Here is an 18,647-nt window from a genome sequence, read left to right on the forward strand (position 1 = left end):
CCAAGGAAGATGAAAGTTTTTGACACTAATGCCTAGCAGGACAAGTCTGGCAAGTTTCAGAACAATGCAAATTAAAGGGCCAAATTACTCATTTTCCCCAAACTGAAATGACTTCTTCACCAGAAGTGGTTGTATTTGGTATGAACTTGCCAAACACCACTGTAATCCACTGGAGGACAGCTGTAGTTAAGCTCTTCTTAGGTTTCCAGCGGGGGCTGGATAGTACTACTAGCCCAGCAGGTTCAAAAATGGATGGTGTGAGGTGAGGGATACTCTTGTAGGCTTCCTGCTCAAGGGAAGTTTGAGGTTTGTTTTTAACTACTTAGAAACAGTCTTTCTTGCTTTTTGTCTTCAGAAATGGGCAGGTTTTCTTGATAGTGGTGGTAGGGATCTTGGTGGGATGGTTGTCCTTGTTTCATTTGGGCAAATCACCAAGAACCAGAGAATGTCATGGCAGGAGGGCACCCTGTGGTCCTAGCCCAACCCGTGTGTTCACAATGAAAGGAGGGGCACCTCGGAAGTAGCAGCAGCTCTGGAAGTAGTGAGGCCTTAGATGGAAGTCATGAGCAAGGCCCATGTTAATACTACATCTAACGTGACTGGTTTTTTCTGGATCATATTCTCTTTTATGATAGACTTTTTCAAAATAAGCAAAATCTTAGCTTATGTTTAAACAGCAACCAGGCAAAATCAACTTTTCAGTTGATCTCCATTACTGTTAAAAGTTTAGTTCCTGAGTTTTAGTCCCATGTATGCACAGCGACTTGTGATCATCAAACGATGGAAGTATTGTTGAGTTCTAGTTGGTTGAATTTACTTGTCATCCAGATGGTCTGAAATTCACTCATTCCTGAGTTATAACAGCTGTTGCTGTGAGTTAATCATATATGGATTTTATGTTTCTCACAGGTTCTGAGTTTTAACTTATTTTAAATTATTACTTGGATTCTACAATTAAAGTGCTCCCAAATACACTATATTCCTTTTAAATGTAGCTGAAAATAGATGACATTATAAACCTTATTTACATGAATTATGAGGGAATAATGTATGATGTTTACATACCTAAATTTCTGTGTCAGGGAAGGTAAATGTTCATTTTCCTTTAGCCTATATTCTTCATACTAAAGGTCAAAGCATGACTAATTTATTTAGATGTTTTGATCAATAGTTTTAAAAAGAGAAACAGAATAGGATGGAATGGCATGTAACATAAAAAGGCAGAAAATGCCAGGATGCATGTAATGGATGTGATTATTGTTACATGTAACTCTAATTTTATTTTCATGTGTAGATATGAAAGTGGATTCTGGGTTACAATGTAAAATTTATGTCTTCTAAGGGTAACAATAAAAAAAGTCTTAAATTCTCTTTGTTAGCCACTTGTTGATCTGGACTGTCTCTAGTATTTGCCAAGTTGACTTTATCATCAAGTCTTATGGTTTTTGAATAAGCAATAGAGCTTGAAGAATAAGCCTAGAAATCCAGATATTTTACCCTCACATTTTAAACCAACAACTGTGACTACTGCGAAGAACTACGTGGAGATTCCTGGCACAATTCCATTCCTAATTTCAGTTTCTTCTGGTCTCCACGTCCCCCATCACCTTTCAAACCAAGCTCAGAGTAGCTAGTTCTTTGTTTGAGCTTCTCAAGAAGAGAGAAGCCTGCTAGGTAGGGAAGGGCTTTGTCTAGCCTGTTACAATTGCCTGGTGACTTGCTTAAGGTTTAAAAAATAAGAAGGGAAATAGAGGAGGAGCAGAATAGTATACCAAAATAATTCCAAATGGACCCCAAAATTTTAAGGTGAAAGGTGAAACCATAAATGTGCTGGAAGAAAATATGAATAGGACTTTTTGCGTAAAGATTCTTGAAGGGTAAAAATATTGCCCCTCCCCACAAAACACCAAAACAATAAAAAGAAGACATAAAAGAAAAAGTCAGTAAATTCAACCACTCAAAAATAAAATTTTCTACCTAAGTGAATGTTAAAACAACATTAAAATACACAAGCATGCCAGGAAAAATGTTTGCTACATTTTGTGAAGTAAAAGAGCTAATTTCTGTAATACGTAACGGACTCTTGTAAATAGAAAGGAAAGAAACAATGTGCTCAGTCGTTCAGTTGTGTCCAGCTCTTTGCGACCCCGTGGACTGTAGCCCCCCGACTACTCTGTCCTTGAGGTCTTCCACACAAGAATATAGAGTGGGTTGCCATTTCCTCCTCCAGGGGATCTTCCTGACCCAGGGACTGAACCCACATCTCCTGCATTGGCAGGCAGATTCTTTACCACTGCATCATCTGGGAAAAGCCAAAGAAACAGTAATCTGATGTAGACCAAAGAGAACAAATGAATGTGAATTAATGGTCTTTTAAATATGCCATATTCACTTATAAGAAAATGCAAGTTAAAATTAAATTGACATTATCAGATTTATCAGTTATCAGCTGGCTGGAAAAGAGTAAAAAATCAAGTGCAATCTCAAAAACGACAAAATGATCTCAGTTTGTTTCCAGGACAAACCATTCAACATCATAGGAATCCAAGTCTATGCCCCAATAAGTAATGCTGAAGAAACTGAAGTTGAAAGGTACTGTGAAGACCTAGAAGACCTTCTAGAACTAACATCAAAAAAAGATGTCCTTTTCATCATAGGGGACTGGAGTGCAAAAGTAGGAAGTCAAGAGATACCTGGAGTAACAGGCAAGTTTGGCCTTGGAGTAAAAAATGAAGCAGAGCAAAGGCTAACAGAGTTTTGTCAAGAGAACATACTGGTCATAGAAAACAACCTCTTCCAACAACACAAGAGATGATTCTACACTTGGACATAACCAGATGGTCAATACCAAAATCAGATTGGTTATATTCTTTGCAGCCAAAGATGGAAAAACTATACAGCCAGCAAAAACAAGACCTGGAGCTGACTGTGGCTCAGATCATGAGCTCCTTATTGCAAAATTCAGGCTTAAATTGAAGAAAGTAGGGAAAACCACTCATTCTTTCAGGCTGTTATGAGCTCTATGAACTTTCACAGTGTTATAGCCTTTATGACCTAAATCAAATTCCTTGTGATTATACAGTGGAAGTGATGAATAGATTCAACAGATTTGATCCAATAGACAAAGTGCCTGAAGAACTATGGACAGAGATTCATAACATTGTATAGGAGGCAGTGACTAAAACCATCCCAAAGTGAAAGTGAAAGTGAAGTCGCTCAGTCGTGTCTGACCCTCAGCGACCCCATGGACTGCAGCCTTCCAGGCACTTCTGTCCATGGTATTTTCCAGGCAAGAGTACTGGAGTGGGGTGCCATTGCCTTCTCCAAAGGTGGTTTTAAAAAGAAATACAAGAAAGCAAAGTGGTTGTCTGAGAAGGCTTTACAAATAGCTGAGAAAAGAAGAGAAGAAGAAAAAAGGCAAGGGAAAAAGGCAAGGATATATCCAACTGAATCCAGAACTTGCATGAAGTGATGAGACTGGATGCCACTATCTTCATTTTTTGAATGTTGAGTGTTAAACCAGCTTTTTCACTCTCCTCTTTCACCCTCATCAAGGTCAAGAGACACTTCAGTTCCTCTTTATTTTCTGCCATAGTTTGTATCATCATATCTGAGGCTTGAGTAGGCAGATTTTACTGTGTACTCCATCCACATGCTCTTGTAAAATTTGAAGTTCATACTCTGTGAATGGATCACCAAATGAAACTTTATATGATTTTATTTAAGAGAAAATGGCCAAAAGGAAGGAGTATGAGGGAGAAGCATATAGAAATGTACATGAGTTGTACTTTTAATTTGGGAGATGACAAAGTATTTCACAACCAGAAACCCCTGGTAATCTACCAGTGGATTATAGGGCCAAACAGAAGGAAAATGGAAATTGAATGTGGAAAACCAGAGTAGTCTTCCTGGTGGCTGCAAGTTGAGCATCAATCAGCCCTACCACCTGCTGCACACTGACCATGATGGACAGAGATGTTCAACGTCAAAGCACTGCAGGTCAACCATAAACTCAGAACAAATTATTCTCCTTTTATTCTAGGCACCTCAGGTGAAAAACTGGCATGTTTCATCTGTAGGGAACTTCGAGATAATTTAATATGATTTCCTCATTTGAAGAACCAAAACCAGCAGAGATTAAGGGATCTGCCCGAGTTCATGGAGCTGATTAACAGAAGGGCTGAGACAAGTACCACTGGGCCAAATAAATACATTTGGGATGGCCTAATGAACAAATGAATGACTATTCCAACACCAGCATGAAATGAATTCCAAATCTGACCTGCTGAGCATTTGGATGCTCCATACTTTTCCTCAGTCATACAATAAGGAACTGATTGTCCACAGTAAATATTCATTCAGAAGTGCCCCATTTTATAGGACATGCAAGGCTACTTTACATATAGATTTGACAAGATTTCAAATATATAAGAACAAATCTTTTAAAAAAAGTAAGTAAATTTTCTGAAAAAAAACAATCCAATTTATCTGCTATACCACTCCAAATTTTCATACATAAAATTTGCTCACATGGGTCTTCCTACACTAAGTGAACTGAAAGAGGTAATTAATAAAGCACCCATCCTTTCTGTGCAAACAGAGCCCAAAAACCCCCACTGTAGAATGTGCATTTTGAGTGGCAATTGCCAGTGCACTTGCAAAAACCAAAGCTCAACTCTGTATGTGTGGTCCATGATATTTTCCTCTGTAGAGTGAGCATAATATTTTATAAAATATCCCTCTGTGTGTAAGTCACTTTCCCTTTCTAGGCTGAGAGGGCAGGATCACTTGTTGTTTTGATTGAATTGGTTGGAGTGGAACATTTGTGACAGCCTCCTGCACCCCACCCCATGTAGGAAGCCCTGCTAACGTATAGCAGGGTTCATGAGCTCAGCTGCCCACAGGCTCCAAGTAGGTGATATTCCCAGGTGGCGATAGTAGTAAAGAACTTGTTTGCCAATGATCCCTGGGTGGGAAGATCCCCTGGAGGAGGAAGTGGCTACCCACTCCAGTATTCTTGCCTGGAGAGTCCCATGGACAGAAGAGCCTGGTGGACTACAGTCCATAGGGTCGCAAAGAGTCCGATACATGACTGAAATGAATTAGCATGAATGCAGGTAATATTCAAAAGTGAAGCAGGTTAAGTGGTGGAAGCTTAGGGATTGGTATGGGCTGTGGAAACTGGAGAGCCAGTGTTCCATGTAATGGGGGTGGATTTTACTCAACTCTAGTTCATTGTTACCATTTAGAAATGTGGGCCGGGTTTTGATAGACTCTCCACTTTGTTTAAGAGAAAACAGAAATTATACATTTCAATGTAAAATCTTTCAACTTAATGTTGACAGCTAATACAAATTTGTTTTAAAACATTCCAAATGTTGGTAGAAGAAAAAAGTCCTTTGGCCCATTAGTTACCAGTTTGAGACTTCCAGACCCTTACAATGAGATTTAGTGAGTGGTATTAAATTGTGTAAACTTGTGCGTTATAAATAAAACACAGAGAAAGACCACCCATCTTTTTATACAAATCGTATGCATCCTTTAATCTTTACCTATTCACTTGTTTCCTAAAGCCCTTCCCAGCTCTCTGACATCATACATCTGTACGGTCTGCACCGCACGGTTCACGTTTAATGATATGCATTCTTTCATTGTTTCTGATTTCACATGTGCAGACTTAATTCTTGCATTTAAACTTCATTGTAAACACTTCCAGGGCAAGAATCATATCTAATACTTCTTTTGTGCCAACCTCAAAGCTCAATAAATGTTTGCAGCTGATACTCTTTTCATTAAGGGAAAAAGAGAATAGTCTTTGCTGACACACAATACTAGAAACGAGCTTAGTGTCTTGAAGTTCCTGAATTTCTAGCCTAGGCAGGCTAACAAGTTCAAATCTGTGGGCACCTTGCCTTGCTGAGCTGAGAAGCACTGACTTGCCATAAGTTTTTTAAAAGAAAGCACTTCGTAAAATAGGTGTGAATTCACCATGGCTCTTCTAGAATAACAGTATTGTAGGATGTATTTAGTCTAATGGAGGTGACCCCATCTTTTACAAGTGTGACTTTAAGTGTGAAATTTTCTGAGCCAGCTCTTATCTGTAGGAAGCCTCTCAGTTTAGGCAGTCAGAGAATGGTAGGCTCAATTAAAGAAGGTCAAACTCACATTTCACAAGTCAGAACTCTGGGCCATTTTAGAGTGACTTTGTGGAGCAGAGGCATGAGCTGTAATCAGCCTTAATCCAGAAATGGGTGTGGTGGGGGGAGAATGGAGCTAGCATTGAACTCCCAAAAATGACTGACAACTACCTTTGTATCCACATGGAAGTGGGGATGGGGTGGCTGAGATATGACACGTACTGCAAGCCACTTTTTGCAGTGTTCTAGACATTAAAGTTATCTCTATACTGCCAAGAGCAGGCTACAAAGCCAGAACAGGTACACATGTGTGCCAGGAGGCCTGTGAATGTATCTGGGAGTGAGCCTAGCATTTGGTTTGAATTGACCAAAACTATCTAAAAGGGAAGAAGCTGGAAGAAGTGTAGATCCCCTGTGGATCCCTAAGTTCCTTGAATTTGATATGATGGAGATTACAAAGGAAAAGGTGAAGAGACCAACTCTGATGAGAACTGACTCCCTGGCCAAAAAAGAAATTGTATTCTCTCCCTTACTTGTAAATAATGATAAAATACTTTAAAAGTGCTTTTACTGAAAAATCCCAGCCTCCATTTTCCTTAGACTCACAAGCACCATGCACATGTGCCTCTCAGACATTTCTTTGTAGTTCTTATTATTCATCCATATTATTTGGTAATCTAGAAAAGAAGACTTCCCAGGTGGCTCAGACAGTAAAGCGTCTGTCTACAAATAAATCATCAAATAAATAGATCACATCATTGCACTAGGAAGCAGGTTTGGGGATGCAAAAAAAAAATTGTAATACTTTGATTACTAAAATAAGCGCCTCCACTTGGACAAACAATACTTAAGTCAAATAAACATTAATTAATGTTTTTCAGAATGTTAGTTGTAACTCTGATATTGTCACTTTCTATTCAATAAAATTTATTGCTAAATCATCAAATTTCCTTTTGTGCTAGTCACTATGTTGATCCAGTTGCATCTTCTTCATTTGCAAATTTAAGTTGCTAATAAAAAGTGAGGTAGAAAATATAACTCATTTATCCTTGGGATAATCGTGTTTACTCAGTCCAAAGTGAATAGTAATTATAATGATAGAGTAATTTATATTCCTCTCTTGATTGCCTCTTATCCTTCTCTCAACAGCCTTTCCATCCATTTCTTTTCTCACGAAGCTTCTTCTGGTTGGAAACTTATCAGATTTCATCAGGTAAGAAGTACTGTGTGAACCTGTAACATATTTCAAAAGAACTCAGGGTTAGGAAATCCAGTGATGGTGTCAGCTTTGGACAAATATCTAGAATGTAAACTGGGGAAGATCCATCAAGACCCCCAATCATTTTAGAGCAGTGACTCTAAAGTGTGGTCTCCAGACCAACAGTCAGCATCAGCAGCACCTGGGAAACTTGTTAGATGTGCAAACTCTCAGGCCCTTTCTTGTGTTTTTAACAAACCTGCGAGGTGATTCTGGTGAGTTTGAGAACCACTGTCCAAGATAGGCTTCATGGACCAAAGGAACAGAAGTCCTCTGGATTGATGGAATTTGATGGATTTGATATCTCTTCTTCCTTTCTTTCCTCCTTTGTCTTCTCCTCCTTCCTGCAGGTTTATCCATTCCTCATTTAGTAACCAAAATTGGCTTCACAGAATCATACTTCATTACAAACACACCGTCTTTATGACAATGTAAGTGCTATCTAATATGGGACTCCATCAAAACTAAGCATTCAGTAGATGTTATCAACTAATTAACTGATTTAAACCCTTGTTTAGCTTTGAGAAGGAAAGCTTCTGTAAGTTACAGAAGACACAGTTATAAACAGGTGCCTATCTTCTAAGATGGTTGCCTTTAATACTTGGTATCCATGAGACATACTCTCTATAAGGGAAGTTATTATTTTTATGTGGGCTGAAAGCTTTGAATTGTTCCCTCAAGAGTCATTTGCAAAGGATTGTGTTTCCAAAAAGAGCTCATGTTTTCTTGTATTTAGAATGCTCGAGGTCTATACACTATCCATTATCTCCAATTCCAGTGGCCAGTCTAGATAGCTCTCCAGCAGCCATTTCATGTTTAGCCTTACTATAATTTGGTGTAACCTTGGGAATACTTGAGCCACCTGGTGGCTCAGATGGTAAAGAATCTGCTTATAATGCAAGTGACCTGGGTTCGACCCCTGGGTTGGGAAGATCCCCTGGAGAAGGGAATGGCAACCCACTCCAATATTCTTGCCTGGAGAATTCCATGGACACAGAAGCCTGGCAGGCAACAGTCCATGGGGTCACAAGGAGTCAAATATGACTGAGCCACTAGTTAGCATGTAAGTGGCAATGCTTATGAATTATCTGCTAAATCTAAAATGAACGTGCATGAGGATGCTGTCATTCTGAAGTAACTGCTAAATGCTGCCCCCTATAATACCTTTGCTGAAGATACCCCTCATGTGCAAATATATATGTGGTTTATTCTCTATGCCATGCATATTCTTTAGCAAGTAGGCAGCAGAGTCTCTAAAACTCAGTTTCCTCATTTGTAAAATGGAAATAATAGAATCTACTTGTTAGTATCGTAAGAAATAATGGAGGTAATTCAGGAGCACTTAGCACAGTGCCTGACTCAATAAATATTTAGCCATGATTAAAGATCATTTTATTAACAGAATTATAAATTCAAAATTTTCACGTAAAAAAATGTCACTTTAGACTTCATCCTTTTAAAAACAAGCACATCAGGGAGAGATAAAGTGTATCTCCCTTGCATGATTCTACCACAAGTACATTGTATTTTCCATGGAGATTTGTTGTTATTGTCAGCTCCTTGCTTTCTGTTCTTCTAGTCCCTTGGCCAGTGCTGGGATTCTAGCATGGCACCAGGTAGAATTAAGCACACAAGTTAAGTGTGGAAATCATCATTCATAGCCCACCTGTACAGCTAGGAGATCATGGAATAGTGCCTGATATTAGTTTTGCCCTTTGGAGCAGAATACAAAAGTTCATGTGCAGGCAGCAGAAGGTCAAAGGACCTAAAGAACACCTTGAAAGGTGACTTACCTCCCAGCCTCTATTCAACTTACAAAGCAAAGCGTGTATCCAATTTTTAAGGATTTCTGGAGAAGAGAATTTCCCTAACTTTTCATTAAATGCTAATAGAAATAGATAAAAGTTACATATGATTATGAAATCTCATAATGAAATCATTATGAAATCTCATTTTGGCCTAAGTTTAAATATTTCTTAGAGAGACTATAGGATATGCTAGCAAGATTCAGTTCCATCTATGAGAAATAGATGGCTTTGGCAAGAGAAAGGATGCAGAGATAGGAGAGGAGATTCTTAGAAGAGAGGTTATGTAAAGCATTAAGCTTATATACATGTCCAATAAACAAGAGACTTCTGAGTTTGAATTAGTGACATGGAGAAATGAGAAACATCTGGAATCGGTGCTTATTTTTCTGGTCAGAAGCACGGTTTTGAGGTCCTTTGTTGAACTGTTGACTTTGTAAAGACTTATTAAAAACAAATGCCTAAGGTGACTGAGAAGAGAATGTAGCTGAATTTGGAACACAAAGTCCTTAAAGGGAAGGCTTTCATTTTAAAGAGTTTTTACTTTCCATCAGCTCAGCTTAATGCTGTCTCCTCAAATGAGTCCTTTTGTTCCCTTTCAATACACACTTGAAGAGTCAAAGGCTTACAGACCATTTTAATTTAATAGTAAATTTTTGAAGAGAGAAAGGGGACTCATTTTCTTCATATGCTTAAGTTATATGATTTGTCCTTAACCAATCCCCTCCCTTCCACATGCACACAAATAACTGTCTAAGGAAAAGGGGATCTACTAGATGCTAGCCCTTATTTTATTATAGGCACAGCTGGGATTTACAAAGGAGGTTGTTTCCCTCTTTGGTTTCTGAAGAAGATTAGTTCTGTGGACAGATTAGTTCTGAGCCTTCTAGCCAGGATAGGCCAAGGAGCCCAGCAATGGGTTAGGGGTTAACCCCCCTGGGTCCCCAGTTGACATGCTCACGTACCCTTGCTGGGCCTGGAACTAGTCACTCGCTATAAGAAAAGCAGGTGTTCCAGGCCAATGAGGTGATCGTGTGTTGAGACTTAGAGGGGGCCACCTCTAAGAATTATTTCCTGCTGATGCCCTGCCGTGCCTTTTATCACCCCCTCTGCCCGTATGAAGTGAGGGAGAGGGTGGGAGGAGGTATGGTGAAAAGGGACAGAGGTGACATAGATCTTCCAGGAATACTCTCCTTCCTCACTGATTTGCTACTCTCCTCAAATATTTCACAAAAAAAGGAAATGTTGGAAGGAGCCAGATCTCAGAGAGGCTGTAGGATGGAATTGTACATTTGGCATCACAAACCGGGATAATGAAATTCTGGTAGTGTGCTAAATTCCCAGCATGCTGCTGCCGAGCCAACCTCGTGCTGGTCTTTGTATTCAAGTTACAGTAATAAAGACGGTCCCCATGTCTCCTGTTTTTTATACTCAAGTTATTAAATTCAGCAGTATGGACCCCTTACTTTACAGGAGGTGAGGTGGAGGGCAGATGACCACTTACCAAGACCATCATTCTCATAAAAGAATCAAAGAATTGCCATATGTGGATCAGACCACAGGCCTGGCTGTTTCTCTAGCTAAGTAGCCTGATTCTAAAATGACTACCCGGGACAGTTGGTTGGGAGATAGGGGAAGATAAGCTTGCTTTCTATGAGGCACTCCCAGAATCCCACAATATTTAGTTATTGTTAAATTCATATTCCCTTTAACTTATTTTTTTCTAATGGGAACATCTCTTGTTCCAATGGGTAGCAGAATTACTACCCACTGTGTGAGCTCATGATTTTTTCATTTATGCAAAAGCTGCCTTTGACTAATCTTTGGGGAAGGTCCATGCTGTGTTCACCCTGCCCTGTTCTTTATAGTTTTGTAAATGTCAGTCTTCTTTGCCTTCCACCTTCATCTTTTCAGACTGGAAGGTGCAACAGGCTCTCCCTCACCACAGCAACTATGTAGTTCCCTCTTCTGGACCTGCTCTGGAGTTTATTGCCCAAAGTATTCCAAGCACAGAACAGAGTATATGCAGAAGTAGAATATAAATATTCACAGAGCCTTTAAAAATACCCTAGAAAAAAAGGTCTCTCTTTTTAGATCTATATGCATTTTGTATTACTAAAGTAAAATGTAAACCTATTCTTTTATGTAAGACCAATTTGGAATTTTTCATCATGGTACAGTGCATGTAAAAATAACTTCTTTATGCCTAGAGAAGTAATGCCCCATCAGTGACCCAAAATGGCTACCAGGAACAGGTTTATGAGTCCTACTTCATTGCTGAGAATTGTTTAAATTGTAATTTTAAGACGATTTATTATTTTAATTTTAAAATATGGCTTACATTTTAATTTTAGTGTCCAGAGACAGTCTAAAAATTTGGAGGAAAAAAATTAAAGCCAATATGTGATTCTACCTTATCTAATGAAAGAATTTTTTTTGAAAGACAGGCTGTGACTGTAAAGGTGGCTTTATCTGCACTCCTTGAGCATTAGGACTATTTTGCATCACTTTGGTTGGGGTGGCTTTCACTTCCCTCACAGGTGCTCCCTAGCAGACAGGGGTGGAATTTCGCTTCCCCTTCCAGGGCCTCCTGAGGTGAGGGCTGTAAGAAAGTGTCCTCCAGGGACTTGTGGGATACCTACCAAACTGTTCCCATGTTCACCAGATTTACAGAACTTAAAAGATTTTACGGAACTTTAGGTCACAAAAATGTTTTCTTTGGGAAATGCTAAGGGATTTGCTTTTCCTCTTCACCACAATGGCAGGAATACAGAGCTTTCTCATGATTTTTTAATAGGATACAGCTGCCCAAACTGCAGTGCCTTCTGCTAGGACTCTGCCTCATTTTTCATTTGCAGATGCCAAGAACTAACTAACTCTCCATCTCTCTCTCCCTCTCTCTCTTTGTCATACCCAGCGAAAGCTCAGGAACATGAATATATCTTTGTAAACATGGACCTATCAGTATGTATTCCCAGATGGAGCAAATGCCACTTTATTTCAGGCAGTTTGGTCTGGTCCGCTCCCACATTCTGTAAGAAAGTAGATGTCCATGGAGACCCCTGTCAGCTCCAGGCAGCTGGCAGCAAGTGGGTGTACTCAGGAGCAAGAGTGAGTCCAGCTTGAGCCCTGTGGTCAGCAGTGGGGAGAGGAGTGGCCCGCAGACTGGAGACCAAGGGGAGTCAGAATGAGCCAAGGGTCCGGGCAAGCCTGGCACCCAAGACCCAGGAGAATGGTCCATGGGAAGAGCGTCCAAGATTAGGGCCCACAGAGTCTGCAGGAACCAGAGGGACAAAGCAGGAAGAAGCACAAAGCAGGCTTACATGCCAACACTAAAGAAGGCATTCTAATCATTTCCTGCTTCAGGATTTCTCCTCCTTCCTGTAGTGTGGACAGAAAACCCAGTATAGGTGAGCACAGGGTGCCAGGATGGGGTTCAGAGGCACAAGGCATCAGATGCGTCTCCTGGTGACATCATGACAACGCAGAGAAGAGGCCTTTAAAATCACCATCAGAACATTAACATAGTTTGCCAAGGGAACTCATGTCAACCGAAAATTCCTCTGTCTTCTAGCCTCACAGTGCCTATCTCATCCCTGTTTTTGATGTAGCACGCATTCAAAAATTTTTTGATCCTATAAAATTCAACACATGACCTCCTTCTGTGACAGAGGTTTTGTGGTCTCCATAAGAATAAGTATCACCGAGAATGTCCTTCCAGAACTGAACTCATGTCCTCCATCTTTTCTTTCATCTCAGCATGTTGTCCCTTGGCCTAGTCCTTGGGGTTTCCTTTTCCATCATGTGTAAAAACCTCCTTGCTTCATAGTCCAGATCTGGGCACACTGTGGGCAGGAACCTCTCCAAAGCAAATTAATTACTCTGACCTTCTTGTCTGGCATGTTGTGTAAATAGTGTATGGAAAATAAGGCCTGGTCCTGATTTCATCTTTCATTGGCCATATGCATGAGGCAAGTCCCTCTTTTTCCTGAGCTTCTTCTGCCTACTCCCATGAGCTGATGTAAGAATCAAGCAAAATAATGGAAGGGGGAGGATTATAAATTTTAAAGCACCTCAGAAGGCATTCTTAAAATAAAATATAGACACTTGGCTCATATTGGGGTAGAGCTGAGCCTCCTCCAATCATTTTCTTGGCTGGTTTGTATAACCTCTGGTGAAATGATCATCATTGTCACTAAGTGGCATAGGTTTCAGCACATCCCTTGTTTCTTCTGTGGCTTTCACAGGGCAGTCCCATCTGCTGTGAACTGATACTTCTGTGAAGGGATGGGGTAGAAAGGCATGTAGTTAAAAAAAAAAATTGAGGCCTCTGATTAAATGAGACACCTTAGGAGTAATTTTGGCTTCTTCAACCCAGGAAAGAATAACAACAGTGATTATTATAAAACCCAGAGTATAAACTGCCAATAGCCTAGCACTGTGGTTCTTATCATTTGAAATTTTCATTCATCCATATTCTGTCTCTCATAGCCACCATCATCATGAACATCAAATTTAACTGAGGTCCTGTCAGTTTGATTAAATTTTAACACACATTTTCACCCATCAAATATGTGCCAAGCCCTATGCTAAGTGTATAATGATGAGTAATTTATAGACTTTTCCTTGAGAAACTCACATACAGTTAAGCACATACATAAAAAATCAAGGTTTACTGTGATCTTTGCTATAGGGGAGGTATATTCAAGTGCTATGGGAGTAGAGAAGAGGGAGCAACTCAACTATCTGTAGGATAAGTTGCAGAGGAGTTAATGCACCATAGCTTCAAGGTTGCATGGAAATCGTTTGGAATGAGTACAGTGCAGTAGTTGAGTACAGGGGCTGTGGGGCCAAGCCGACTGGTCCTGATCCTGACTCCACCACTTCCCAACTCTGTAACTTAGCTTAGGGACTTATCTTTTGATGCCTCAGTTTCCTCACCTCTACAATAGGTATAATACTAACAGAGCCTAATTCAAGGGCTCTCATGGGCAGAAATGAGGTAAGGTACAGGGAGCACTCGGAGCAGATTCTGTCATATAGTTAATTACTCAATGAGTAATAGCCATTGTTATTGTTATTATTTGTTCTTCACTAAGTGAACAAGCAGGAAAGAGATTCCTAAAGCTCTTAGAGACTTAGTCTCTTAATTTATGAGATTTATAAGATCATTATTATCATTATTAATAACAAAGTGAACACTTATATACCATGTCCTAGATAGTTTATATATGTAGCTTGACTAAATATAATAAACCTGAGACTCAAAAACTTTATACTGAAATATCAGTGACACCATAAAGAATATGAAGTAAATGAATAATAGGTTCACAAAGGGTGGATGAAAGAGAATTATATAAGGAGGGATATTTACAATCCAACATGAGGGGGCAAAAGTCAAAGAGACTTTTTTTTTTTTTTAATTTGACAAGATATATTTAATATTCTTACTTGCAATACTGCTGCTCTCAATTGTATTTCTTTTTTTTTTTTCAATTTTAATTTAAAAAAATTATACATGTGTTCCCATCCTGAACCCTCCTCCTCCTCCTCCCCATACCATCCTCTGTCGTCCCAGTGCACCAGCCCCAAGCATCCAGCATCGTGCATTGAACCTGGACTGGCATCTCGTTTCATACATGACATTTCACATGTTTCAATGCCATTCTCCCAAATCTTCCCACCCTCTCCCTCTCCCACAGAGTCCATAAGCCTGTTCTATACATCAGTGTCTCTTTGCTGTCTTGTATACAGGGTTATCGTTACCATCTTTCTAAATTCCATATATATGCGTTAGTATACTGTATTGGTGTTTGTCCTTCTGGCTTACTTCACTCTGTATAATAGGCTCCAGTTTCATCCACCTCATTAGAACTGATTCAAATGTATTCTTTTTAATGGCTGAGTAATACTCCATTGTGTATATGTACCACTGCTTTCTTATCCATTCATCTGCTGATGGACATCTAGGTTGTTTCCATGTCCTGGCTATTATAAACAGTGCTGCGATGAACATTGGGGTACACGTGTCTCTTTCCTTCTGGTTTCTCAGTGTATGCCCAGCAGTGGGATTGCTGGATCATAAGGCAGTTCTATTTCCAGTTTTTTAAGGAATCCCCACACTGTTCTCCATAGTGGCTGTACTAGTTTGCATTCCCACCAACAGTGTAAGAGGGTTCCCTTTTCTCCACACCCTCTCCAGCATTTATTATTTGTAGACTTTTGATGCAGCCATTCTGACTGGTGTGAAATGGTATCTCATAGTGGTTTTGATTTGCATTTCTCTGATAATGAGAGATGTTGAGCATCTTTTCATGTGTTAGCCATCTGTATGTCTTCTTTGGAGAAATGTCTATTTAGATCTTTGGCCCATTTTTGATTGGGTCATTTATTTTCTAGAGTTGAGCTGTAGGAGTTGCTTGTATATTTTGAGATTAGTTGTTTGTCGGTTGCTTCATTTGCTATTATTTTCTCCCATTCTGAAGGCTGTCTTTTCACCTTGCTAATAGTTTCCTTTGATGTGCAGAAGCTTAAGGTTAATTAGGTCCCATTTGTTTATTTTTGCTTTTATTTCCAATATTCTGGGAGGTGGGTCATAGAGATCCTGCTGTGATGTATGTCAGAGAGTATTTTGCCTATGTTCTCCTCTAGGAGTTTTATAGTTTCTGGTCTTACGTTGAGATCTTTAATCCATTTTGAGTTTATTTTTGTATATGGTGTTAGAAAGTGTTCTAGTTTCATTCTTTTACAAGTGGTTGACCAGATTTCCCAGCACCACTTGTTAAAGAGATTGTCTTTAATCCATTGTATATTCTTGCCTCCTTTGTCAAAGATAGGTGTCCATATGCGTGGATTTATCTCTGGGCTTTCTATTTTGTTCCATTGATCTATATTTCTGTCTTTGTGCCAGTACCATACTGTCTTGATAACTGTGGCTTTGTAGTAGAGCCTGAAGTCAGGTAGGTTGATTCCTCCAGTTCCATTTTCTTTCTCAAGATAGATTTGGCTATTCGAGGTTTTTGTATTTCCATACAAATTGTGAAATTATTTGTTCTAGCTCTGTGAAGAATACTGTTGGTAGCTTGATAGGGATTGCATTGAATCTATAAATTGCTTTGGGTAGTATACCATTTTCACTATATTGATTCTTCCAATCCATGAACATGGTATTTCTCCATCTATTAGTGTCCTCTTTGATTTCTTTCACCAGTGTTTTATAGTTTTCATATATAGGTCTTTAGTTTCTTTAGGTAGATATATTCCTAAGTATTTTATTCTTTTCGTTGCAATGGTGAATGGAATTGTTTCCTTAATTTCTCTTTCTGTTTTCTCATTATTAGTGTATAGGAATGCAAGGGATTTCTGTGTTGATTTTATATCCTGCAACTTTACTATATTCATTGATTAGTTCTAGTAATTTTCTGGTGGAGTCTTTAGGGTTTTCTATGTAGAGGATCATGTCATCTGCAAATAGTGAGAGTTTTACTTCTTCTTTTCCAATTTGGATTCCTTTATTTCTTTTTCTGCTCTGATTGCTGTGGCCAAAACTTCCAAAACTATGTTGAATAGTAATGGTGAAAGTGGGCACCCTTGTCTTGTTCCTGACTTTAGAGGAAATGCTTTCAATTTTTCACCATTGAGGATAATGTTTGCTGTGGGTTTGTCATATATAGCTTTTATTATGTTGAGGTATGTTCCTTCTATTCCTGCTTGAGAGTTTTTATCATAAATGGGTGTTGAATTTTGTCAAAGGCTTTCTGCATCTATTGAGATAATCATATGGTTTTTGTTTTCAATTTGTTAATGTGGTGCATTACATTGATTGATTTGCGGATATTGAAGAATCCTTGCATCCCTGGGATAAAGCCCACTTGGTCATGGTGTATGATCTTTTTAATGTGTTGGATTCTGATTGCTAGAATTTTGTTTAGGATTTTTGCATCTATGTTCATCAGTGATATTGGCCTGTAGTTTTCTTTTTTGTGGGATCTTTGTCAGGTTTTGGTATTAGGGTGATGGTGGCCTCATAGAATGAGTTTGGAAGTTACCTTCCTCTGCAATTTTCTGAAGAGTTTGAGCAGGATAGGTGTTAGCTCTTCTCTAAATTTTTGGTAGAATTCAGCTGTGAAGCCGTCTGGACCTGGACTTTTGTTTGCTGGAAGATTTTTGATTACAGTTTCAATTTCCGTGCTTGTGATGGGTCTGTTAAGGTTTTCTATTTCTTCCTGGTCGAGTTTTGAAAGTTGTACTTTTCAAGAATTTGTCCATTTCTTCTCGTTGTCCATTTTATTGGCATATAATTGTTGATAATAGTCTCTTATGATCCTTTGTATTTCTGTGTTGTCTGTTGTGATCTCTCCATTTTCGTTTCTAATTTTATTGATTTGATTTTCTCCTTTGTTTCTTGATGAGTCTGGCTAATGGTTTATCAATTTTATTTATCCTTTCAAAGAACCAGCTTTTGGCTTTGTTGATTTTTGCTATGGTCTCTTTGTTTCTTTTGCATTTATTTCTGCTCTAATTTTAAGATTTCTTTCCTTCTACTAACCTGGGTTCTTCATTTCTTCCTTTTCTAGTTGCTTTAGGTGTAGAGTTAGGTTATTTATTTGACTTTTTCTTGTTTCTTGAGGTGTGCCTGTATTGCTATGAACTTTCCCTTAGACTGCTTTTACTGTGTCCCACAGGTTTTGGGTTGTTGTGTTTTCATTTTCATTCGTTTCTATGCAAATTTTGATTTCTTTTTGATTTCTTCTGTGATTTGTTGGTTATTCAGCAGGGTGTTGTTCATCCTCCATATGTTGGAATTTTTAATAGTTTTTCTCCTGTAATTGAGATCTAATCTTAGAAATATCAGTGACACCATAAAGAATATGAAGTAAATGAATAATAGGTTCACGAAGGGTGGATGAAAGAGAATTATATAAGGAGGGATATTTACAATCCAACATGAGGGGGCAAAAGTCAAAGAGACTTTTGATTGATGGGCTTAAGCCAAATGAGATCCCTTGCATGATTTTGTGTTTATTTTCATTTTCATTTTGTAGTTTTTCTTGTTTCTTTCTATGTTCACTGCCTCTAAGCAGGGCGTATCCTCTACAGTCTGCTTCCCTTCTCACCTCTCATCTCATGCCCAGCCCTGAAAACGTTTGTGTACTGAAGTTTGTGACGTACAGATGAGGATCTGGAACTTGAGTTTGGTAGTTGCTTACATTTGTTGAATAATGTTTTCATGCCAGGCTCTCTGCTAGGTGCTTACAGACATATGACCCACATAATATCCTAAACGAGTCCATGGGTGAGGAAACTGAGGGTAAGAGAGGTTAAGCCTTTAAAGAAGAACAGGACCAGAGGCATTGAAGCAGGAAAGTGTCGGACTTGTTCTGAGACTCGTTTGGCTGGAAAGGAGGATCCATGTAGGGGACTGGTATGAGTTTAGGCGGAAGCGGT

General features: G+C 39.1%; 1 protein-coding gene across 4 annotated transcripts in view; it reads left to right on the forward strand.

Moving 5' to 3' along the window:
• FRMD6 (FERM domain containing 6) overlaps nt 1-18,647 on the forward strand; it is a 271,689-nt gene that overhangs the window by 84,922 nt on the left and 168,120 nt on the right. For 2 of the 4 annotated variants that reach the window (XM_061430975.1, XM_061430977.1), the window contains exon 3: nt 7,287-7,350. The exons of the other annotated variants lie outside the window; for them this stretch is intronic. The gene's annotated coding sequence lies outside the window, so the exon portion shown is untranslated. The remainder of the gene's footprint in view (nt 1-7,286; nt 7,351-18,647) is intronic. 4 annotated transcript variants of the gene reach the window in all.

The sequence above is a fragment of the Bos javanicus genome, chromosome 10 (assembly GCF_032452875.1).
Source record: "Bos javanicus breed banteng chromosome 10, ARS-OSU_banteng_1.0, whole genome shotgun sequence".
Taxonomy (NCBI): Eukaryota; Metazoa; Chordata; class Mammalia; order Artiodactyla; family Bovidae; genus Bos; species Bos javanicus.